The sequence below is a fragment of the Macrotis lagotis genome, chromosome X (assembly GCF_037893015.1).
Source record: "Macrotis lagotis isolate mMagLag1 chromosome X, bilby.v1.9.chrom.fasta, whole genome shotgun sequence".
Classification (NCBI taxonomy): Eukaryota; Metazoa; Chordata; class Mammalia; order Peramelemorphia; family Peramelidae; genus Macrotis; species Macrotis lagotis.
In genome coordinates this window covers 586256497-586264345 of record NC_133666.1, presented here as the reverse complement: position 1 = coordinate 586264345, position 7849 = coordinate 586256497, and the positions used below count along the sequence as shown (strand labels likewise).

The following is a 7849-nucleotide window of genomic DNA, read 5'->3' as shown; positions in this document are numbered from 1 at the left end:
GAACCTATCCCTGAACCTATCCCTCCAGATGGCTGTGTTTATTTTCTCCCCCTCTACACACACACACACACACACACACACACACACACACCCACACCATGTTCCCTTTACTTTTTATTTTTGGCTAAATACTTCTAAATACTTATCTTTGTTCCCTGTGGAGGGCCTAAGTTTTTATACTTTCTTAAAATCTCTGAAATTCTCAAGAGGCAAGGAATGTTTTTTAAAGCAGGCACAGTCTGTAGCTAGAAGACAAAAGGTTAAATTCTCCTATCATACGACAAAGTAACTCATTTCCTGTTTTGCTCAACTGTCTAGACACCAATCTAAGGAGCATTAGCCATGGATCTCACCATTGGGTTAAAAATAGAAGGTTTAAATATGAAACGTGGTGGTGGAAGAAAGATTGTAGGTTTCTATCTTCTACACAATAGCTATTTTGAAATATGACCGTTTTAGTGAATCTTTCTATACCAACAGTGGGACAGGAAAACAAGCAACTCCAAGGAGGATCTTTTCCATAAGCTAAATCTGATATAAAGTTTAAAGAAGTAAATTGTAAAAGAGAAGCTAGGGAATTCCTTGTGATGTCTTCTCTTAGTAATATAATATAACCACTCTGTACTTAAAAGAGTTTCTAAGGTAGCCATAAAACTGCCAGACTAATAACACAAGATGATATGTTTGATACAAAAGTAGCTATGTGGGGACTTAGACTTAAAAAAAAAATTTATCCTTTTTCTCCTGCCTTTATTAAGCTCCTTTGTAAATATTAGCTATGCTTTTTATTAATAACCTCTGCCATGTACTTCTCTATAAACATTCCTGTGGGTTGTGCCCCTCTAAATTTTGGCTAGAGTCATAATTTGGGGGGGGGGGGGCAGCTCCCAGTAAATGCTGCCTTCACACAGCCATCTTTGCTCCGCCCCCCTCTATAAACATTCCTGATAGCAAATCATCTCTGGTTTGGATTACTGAGAGAAGGGCGGGACCAAGAAATCCTAAAAATTTGAGAGAAAGATTAATTAACATAATTTCAGAATTAGAAGGAAATGCTACAACTATCTAATCCAACCATTTCCCTAAGAGAAAACCTCATTGTAGCATACTCAAAAGTGGTCATCCAGCCTCTGCTTCAAGATTTCCAGTGATGAGAACTCTACCTTGTAAAGCAGTCCATTCCTTTTTTGGATAACTAATTGTTAGGAAGTTTTTCTTAACATTAAACCTGGCGGCCTCTGCGGGCCTCGGGCCGCCCCGGCGGGAGCCGGACCCTGCGCTGGGCCCCGGGGAGCCGCCCCGCGGCCGGTGGGGGGAGCCTCCGGGCGGCCCCGAGCCCCCACCCCGGGGCCCGAAGCCTCTTTAGCTCCCCAAAGTCTTGGCCAAGGTCACGCCGGAGGGCGGCCGCTCCATGTTGCTTCCTTTCCCGCGCGCACCACGGGGCCGGGCCCCGATCCTGGCTCCGACCTGGGCGCTTTCGAGCCCCGCGTGGCCGGGTAGAACTGGGGCCCTACTGAACTAGAGAGAAAAGGAACAGTTCCGTAAACTGTTTATTGGAGGTCTCTGCTTTGAAACAACAGAAGAAAGTTTGAGAAACTACTATGAACAATGGGGGAACTCACAGACTGTGTGGTTATGAGGGATCCTGCAAGCAAAAGATCAAGGGGATTTGGGTTTGTAACATTCTCATCTATGGCTGAAGTAGATGCAGCCATGTCTGCAAGACCTCATTCAATTGATGGAAGAGTGGTTGCACCTAAGAGAGCAGTAGCCTGAGAGGAATCTGGAAAACCTGGTGCTCAGGTTACTGTGAAGAAACTGTTTGTTGGTGGAATTAAAGAAGACACTGAGGAGCATCACCTTAGAGATTACTTTGATGAATATGGGAAAATTGATACTATCGAAATAATTACAGATAGACAGTCTGGTAAAAAAAGGGGGCTTTGGTTTTGTTACATTTGATGACCATGATCCTGTGGATAAAATTGTATTGCAAAAATACCAAACCATCAATGGCCATAATGCAGAAGAAAAGCTTTATCTAGACAAGAGATGCAAGAAGTTCAGAGTTCTAGGAGTGGAAGAGGAGGAAACTTTGGTTTTGGGGATTCCCATGGTGGCGGTGGAAACTTTGGAACAGGCCCAGGAAGCAATTTTAGAGGGGGATCTGATGGATATGGAAGTGGTCATGGATTTGGAGATGGTTACAATGGATATGGAGGAGGACCAGGAGGTGGCAATTTTGGAGGTAGTCCTGGTTATGGAGGAGGAAGAGGAGGATATGGTGGTGGAGGACCTGGCTATGGCAACCAGGGTGGGGGCTACAAAGGTGGTTATGACAACTATGGAGGAGGCAATTATGGAAGTGGGAACTATAATGATTTTGGAAACTATAATCAACAACCTTCAAACTATGGTCCAATGAAGAGTGGAAACTTTGGTGGTAGCAGGAACATGGGGGGACCATATGGTGGAGAAAACTATGGTCCAGGAGGCAGTGGAGGAAGTGGGGGTTATGGAGGGAGGAGCCGCTGTTGAGCTTTTCTGCCTGTTTGCCATGGGCTTCACTGTATAAATAGGAGAGGATGAGAGCCCAGAGGTAACAGAACAGCTTCAGGTTATCAAAATAACAATGTTAAGGAAACTCTTATCTCAATCATGCATAAATATGCAGTGATATGGCAGAAGACACCAGAGCAGATGCAGAGAGCCATTTTGTGAATGGATTGGATTACTTAATAACATTACCTCACTGTGGAGGAAGGATTGTAAAAAACACAAAAAACATAAAAAAATGCCTTTGAGACAGTTTCTTAGCTTTTTAATTGTTGTTTCTTTCTAGTGGTCTTTGTAAGAGTGTAGAAGCATTCCTTCTTTGATAATGTTAAATTTGTAAGTTTCAGGTGATAATATGAAACATTTTTTAAGATTTTTCTCAAAGTTTTGAAAAGCTATTAGCCAGGATCATGGTGTAAGAAGACATAACGTTTTCCTTTAAAAAATTTAAGTGCATGTGTAGAGTTAAGAAGCCGTTGTACATTTATGATTTAATAAAATAATTCTAAAGAAAACAAAACATTAAACCTAAATTTGCCTCTTGTAACTTCCACACATTACTCCTGGTTCTATCCTCTGGGGATCATGCAAAACAAGTCTCATTTCTCACGGCAGCCTTCCAAGAACTTGGAAGCAGCTATAATGTCCCCCTTAAGTCTTCTCTTCAAATTTCATTTGATGAAGCAAAGATTACTCAGGCATCTTTTGTACAGAACACAGTTGAAAGCCCTCAAATCACAGTTACTGATCTGGAAAAGATCCTCAGAAGGGATCAAGTTCAAAACATAACTGAACAAGAATCCCCTCTGCTTCATACCCAAAGTCAGGTGAGAGGGGCAGCATAATGTTGTATGTTGAATGCTGGACCTGTATTGGGGAAGATCTTAGTTTGAAGTCTGATTCTAATATTTAAACTTATGACCTTGAGAGAGAGTCAAAAATTCTCTAACCATCAGTTTTCTCAACTGTGAAACAGAGATAATATAATCTTTGATACCTATCTCAAAAGACTGCATTAGGTCAAATGATAATGTATGCAATGTGTTGGGAAAATTTTAAAATGTTAGATAAATGTCAGCTATTACTCTTATCCAGCCTCTACTCGAAACACTTCAGTAAGAGAAAAGAGACTAGTCACCAAGGGAAGCAGCCCATCCCATTTTGCTTTTGAACAGCTTTAATTGTTAGGAATTTCCCCTACATCTGCTTCTCCACAGCTTCCACCCACTATTCCTAGTTCTTCCTCTAAAATCAAGCAGAACAAGTTTAATCTCTCTTTCTCATGTCCCATATCTGATTTCCAACATCATCAATCATCATAAACTGCCCTCTGCAAAGTAAGCAAAGAATGTTTAACTGCCAGGTTTAATAGCTTTCTCTTGGTTGTCATCCTTCTTGTTATCTTTGCAACCTTCTACAGTTAATCACTATTTCTTCCTACATACAATGTTCTTTCCTGGTTCTCCTCCTACCCCTATGACTACTTTTCAGTCTCCATTACTGGACCTTCATTCAGATCATATTGACAAAGTCACAAATCCTTCTCCTCTACCCCCCAACTCTGGCCTGGAGTCACTTTTCTTCTCCCTTTATATTACCATACCAGCTGCTACAAGTTCAATTATCATCTCTATGTAGATGATACCCAGATCTATATATTCAGTTTTACTCTCTCCTTACATAAATGAAATCATTATCATTCTCCCAAAACCCTTTCTCTTCCAAACTTCATTATTTTCAAGGAAACCACCATATTCCCAATCACCCTGGCTCCCAACCTCAATGTCATTCTCAATTCTTCACTTACAATTACCACACATGTCCAATCTATTGTAACTTCTAACTTCACAACATCCTTCATATATGTTTCATACTCTCTACTCAGAGTCACACATTTGGTAGTACTTGTCACCTCTCATCTATTATACCTATTATAATAAACTTCTGATTGGTCTCTCTGACTCAAGACTTTCCCCACTCCAATTTATTCTTCTGCTGCCATAATAGAAGCCTCCTTATTGTTCCTTGCATTCCCTCTCATAACTCCCACACTTCCCATACCACTGGCTATTTCTAATGTCTGGCATATTCTTCCTTTTCATTTCTGCCTCTTAGCACACTTGAATTCCTTCTCAACAGCTCAAATGCTACCTATGGAAACACTCTTTCCCAGGCCCTTGTTCTCCCTCCATCCCTGTTAGTTCTTCCCTTCTGGGATTATCCTCCATCAATTTTGTATGTTTATATGTTGTAAATTAAAATGTAGGTTTAAAGGCAGGGAGAGTGTTTTCTTCATTACTTACAACCAAAGTGCTTAGCACCATATTAATGAGAGCTGAATAATACTTGACTAACACGACAATTCTTTAAACATTCAAAGATAGGTACCATTCCTCCATGAATCTTCTCTTTCAATGGCTAACAAGCCCTAATGCGTTCAATCCATACATGTTTGACAATCTCTAAAGTTCAGGTGGCAAATGGGCAGCTTAGGTGGTACAGTGGTTAGAGCACCAAGACAAAAGTCAGGAAGGCTCACTTTCCGAGTTTAAATCTAGCCTTAGACATTTACTAGCTGCGTGACTCTTGGTAAGTCACTTAACCCTATTTGCTTCAGTTCTTCATCTGTAAAATGAGCTGGAGAAGGAAATAACAAATCATTCTAGTATCTTTGCCAAGAAAACCGCAAATGGGATCACAATAAGTCAGACATGACTGAACAACGACAAGTCAAAAATGTTTCTTCACCATACTGGATCACCCTCCCCAGAATACCCAGGTTTATCTTTTAGTAGGGGATTAATCTCTAATGTGGGTACAACATCATATGTTGGCAATGAAAAATAGCTGCAAACAATACAAATTGAAATAGGAAAACAATGTTAAATAAGAGATAGTTTGATCTTATATATGAATGGACATTTTGGTGGAGAGTATGAAGATCCATACATAGTTTCAAAGTTTTTAAACACTGATGACATTGGTCTTTGATTATTTTGGTAGCTTTAATTTTATATTTATTAGACATGATTCATGCTTGACTGGTCAATTTTTGTTTCAAAAATGGAATAGGAAACTTAAGAGAGACTTCCAGCCAAGATGGCAGAGAGAGAAGACAGGCACAGTTCTAAAGTCTCCTGATCTCTTCCCCATCTATCACATGAAATAAACCTCTTAAAAGACTGACCCACAAAACCCAGAAAGAAAAGCCAGGAGAAAGAACAGCTACCTCAGGATTTGTCTCCCGCAGCAGCTTTGGCCGAATTCTGGTGGGTGAGTCTGGGCTCAGAGGGAGGATCAGCCCTGGATCAGCCAGAGTAACAGCTGAATTGGAACTGGGAGTCTGAGGGCCCCAGAGCTGGACCTGCTGGATCAGCGGTGGGGCTGGACGACAGGGGCTTGAGTCTGCGGGGAAGCAGAGGCACTGGTGTTGGTGCTGTCCCCCTGGAGCTTGGGGATGGGGCTGGGGGTAGAGTTCTGGTGCAGGAGAGCTGTGGACACCATCCTGGGCTCCTCTGGTCCCATTGCAGCTCAGGCCTCCTCCCAAACAAACAAATGCAAACTACTTCTGCCTCAGGCCCAGGTGTGAGCTGAACCAGCCCAGCTGAGGAATGACCTTAGGCCAGGGTGAAGCCTACCATTGATTGAAGGCAAAAGAATTCAATAGCTCCAACTCCTCCCTTCAAGCAAAGGTAGAAGGCCTCAACCAAGGTCACAGACGCTCCAGAGAGGGCAACCAGCTCCTCCTACTGGCCAAGCAGAGAAACTTCACTCAGTGAGTAAAGCCTCTAGTGATCCCAAGCCCAGGTGAACCAGCCCCCCTCAACTCAAGGTCTTAGCAAAATGAAGAAGGGTCAGCAGAAAGATGGATCCATAGAAAAATTCCTGGAGGGGAAAGACCCTAACTCAGAGAGACCTGGAACCTCTAAGGAGAATACAATCTGGTCTACAGTGCAGAAAGACTTCCTTGAAGAAATAAGGAAGGAGCTTAAAAATTTGGGAGAGACAATACCTTGCAACAAGAAAACAAAACCTTAGAAAGTACAATTGGACAAACACAAAAGGAGAATAAATCTCTCAGATCATCAATTGGACAATTACAAAATGAAAATAAATCTCTCAGATCCTCAAATGAGCAAATGCAAAAAGAAATTAATTCTCTCAAAACCTCAACTGGTCAAATGGAAAGATCTTTCAAAAGTAGAATTGACCAATTGAAAAAGGAGTTGCAAAAGGTTAATGAAGAAAACTCCTCCCCCCCCAAAAAAAGAATGGAGTCTACAGAAACTAATGACTCCATGAGACAGAAAGAGTCAGTTAAACAAAATCAAAAAATATAAAAAATAGCAGCAAATGTAAAATACCTCATCAACAAAATCACTGACCTCGAGAATAGATCAAGGAGGGGCAACCTGAAAATTATAGGACTTACTGAAAACATTGCAGAGAAAAAAAAAGCCTGGACTTAATATTACAGGATCTAGTGATGGAAAACTGCCCTGATATGGAATCGGAGGGCAAAGTAGTTATTGAAAGAGTACATCGATCCCCACCAGAAAAAGATCCTAAAATGAAAACATCAAGGAATGTTGTGGCCAAACTCCAGAATTATCAGATAAAAGAGAAAATCCTGCAAGCAGCCAGAAAGAAACAATTTAAATATCAAGGAGCCACAGTAAGGATCACGCAGGATCTGGCTGCATCAACATTAAGGGATCGAAGGCCCTGGAACAAGGTATTTCAAAGAGCAAGGGAGCCTGGAATGCAGCCAAGAATCTACTTTCCCGCAAAGCTGAGCCTTCTCTTCCAGGGAAAAAAGATGGATATTTAACGAAATGGAAGAATTCCAAAAATTTCTGATGAAAAGACCAGAGCTAAACAGAAAATTTTGATATCAAACAGGAGGTTCAAGAGACATGCGAAAAGATAAAAAAGGGGGGGCAGTAAAAGGAAAAAAAATGCAATCCAGTAAGTTAAAACTAGCTATATCCCAACATGGGGGGGAAAAAAAAGATTCTCATAAATCTTGAGAATTGTAACTCTAACAGAGAGAATACACCTAGCCAGAAATGATGGACATTCAAGACCTAACCATGAGACTGCTATCTAATGGGATGTAACTGGCTTTAACCCCACTTGGGAGAAAGACTCATAACTCTCAGGAATTTTGACTCATACTGAACTAGAAGGGACAGACACTCAGAATTTTCTATGACTTAGATAGAATGATCTAAAAAAAAACACTACCTCCTTAAAAAGGGGGACAGGAAAGAGACAAGGAGGGAGGGGATTT

General features: G+C 41.2%; 1 pseudogene; it reads left to right on the top strand.

Annotated features, from left to right (window-relative positions):
* The first annotated feature begins 342 nt into the window (after positions 1–342).
* LOC141499381 (heterogeneous nuclear ribonucleoproteins A2/B1-like) lies at positions 343–2682 on the top strand (annotated as a pseudogene).
* Positions 2683–7849: the final 5167 nt, after the last annotated feature.